At 38.3% G+C, this 2,101-nt stretch overlaps 1 non-coding gene across 1 annotated transcript; it reads left to right on the top strand.

Annotated features, from left to right (window-relative positions):
• Positions 1-1,451: 1,451 nt before the first annotated feature.
• LOC145953996 (small nucleolar RNA R71) lies at positions 1,452-1,558 on the top strand. Its single transcript, XR_014431208.1, has one exon. It is a non-coding gene; the product is annotated as a small nucleolar RNA R71 (small nucleolar RNA).
• Positions 1,559-2,101: the final 543 nt, after the last annotated feature.

Raw genomic sequence — 2,101 nt, 5'->3', positions numbered from 1 at the left:
CTCCCGGAATTAAAAATTTACCTATCTTAACTGGAACATCTTCTAAAATTCCTATGGGATATTTTATAGATCTATCTGCTAACTGGATTGACATTGCTGTAGGCTTTAATTCTCCCATATCTAATTTCTTGCAAATTGATAAAGGCATTAAACTGATACTTGCCCCAAGGTCACATAAGGCTTTTTCAAACCTTAGATTTCCAATGAGACAAGGTATAGAGAAACTACCAGGATCCTTAAGTTTTTTGGGCAAATTATGATGGATCAATGTAACAGTCTCTCTATCATCCAATTTCCTTCGGTTAGCTAAAAGATCCTTAAGAAATTTAGCATATGTAGGCATCTGTTGTAGAGCTTCTACAAATGGAATGTTTACATACACTTGTTTGATCATATTTAAAAATTTTTCAAATTGTCTATCAAGTTTAGTCCTTGCTAACCTTTGAGGAAAAGGAATTGGAGGGTGATAAACAGTTTGAGGCTTTGATGAAGATACTTTTTCTTTTTCTAATCTCTCTTTTTCAGGTTTTTCAACCATAGGAGAAGCGTCTTCATCAATCTCAATATTATCATTTTGATTAGACACAGGTCTGTCTAATTTCTTCCCACTCCTTAAAGTAACAGCATTAACATTTTCAGCTGGGTTTGCAACTGTTTTACCTGGGAACTTACCTGGAGAATTGTTTGAACTAGGCATCAACTGTGCAATTTGATTTTCTAGCATCTTGTTGTGGAGAGTAATATTCTCAACCTTGACAGCAAGGTTTTGAATAGAATTTGCCATTGAATCATTGGTCTGTTTTTGATTAGTGACAAAATTCTCCATAAGGTTTTCTAATCTTGAAACACTTTGTTGAATTGAGGGTGTCTGTACTGGATTTCCTTCCCCATTAATGAAGTGATTGGACGGACGGAAATTAGGTTGCTGATTGCTAGTTCCTTGAACTGGGTTATTCTTCCAAGAAAAGTTAGGATGATTCTTCCAACCAGGGTTGTATGTGTTGGAATATGGATTACTCTTCTCTCTTCGAGGAGTGTCATAGAAATTATGAGAAGCTGCCACCTGTTCAGTAGTATCTTCTTTTTCTCCAGTAAAAATTGAGGTACAATCTACTGCAGTGTGCCCTTGTTCCCTACAAAGGTCACATACTTGATTTGTAGCCACTGAATTAACCTTAGCTTTTTCCATCTTGTCTAATCTTTGATTAAGAGCATCAAATTTTGCTAAGAGTAACTCAATATTGTTCACTTCATATCGCCCCGGAGTTCCTTTCCTTGCTGTGACTTCTCTTTCACTGTATTGGCTGTGATTTGAGGCTACATTTTCCAAAATAATCATGCAGTCATTAATAGGTTTCCCCATGAAAGATCCTCCAGCTGCTGAGTCTAATATCATGGTGCTTTGTTGGTCCAATCCTTCAAAGAAAAATTGGATGGTAAGCCAACGGTTGAAGCCATGTTGTGGGCATGCTTGAAGATATCCTTTGAACCGCTCCCATGCTTCATAAATAGTCTCTCCAGTGCCTTGTTGGAAATTAGTGATTTTCTTCCTCAATTCTTTAGTTTTAGAAGGAGGAAAGAATTTCTCTAGAAAAGCTCTTTCACATAATTCCCAAGTTGCTATCTTTTCTCTAGGCACTGTTCTTAGCCACACCTTTGCCTTATCTCTCAAGGTGAGTGAGAATAAGCGGAGTCGCATACCATCAGAAACTTCATCATCAAATTGCTGGGTCTCACAGATTTCCAAGAACCCCTCTAAGTGGTCATTAGGATCTTCTGATGGTAGTCCTCCAAAGGTGTTCTGTTTGAGCATATTCACCAGAGAAGCTGGTACAGTAGCTCCAGTTTGCATCTCCCCTCCAGGTATCCCACGAGCTACGGGTGCAGAGTAATCCCGAAGCGGTAAATTATCTCGTTGTGCAGCCATGTCAAATTCTCTAGAAAGGTTTCTTTTCCTTCTCAGGAGAGTTCTTTCAATCTCAGGATCAAGTGGTGTTGGTTTCCCAAGACGTAGAGATCTCTTTTGCATTAACCCTAAGGCACTGCAAAAAAAAAAGAAAGTGACCCGTGAAATCTGAATTGGAGAAGTAAATACTAACAA

The sequence above is a fragment of the Cajanus cajan genome, chromosome 1 (genome assembly GCF_000230855.2).
Source record: "Cajanus cajan strain Asha chromosome 1, NIPB_CcT2T_4, whole genome shotgun sequence".
NCBI lineage: Eukaryota > Viridiplantae > Streptophyta > Magnoliopsida > Fabales > Fabaceae > Cajanus > Cajanus cajan.
Note: the sequence above shows the minus strand (reverse complement) of the source record. Positions and strands in the feature narration are given on the sequence as shown.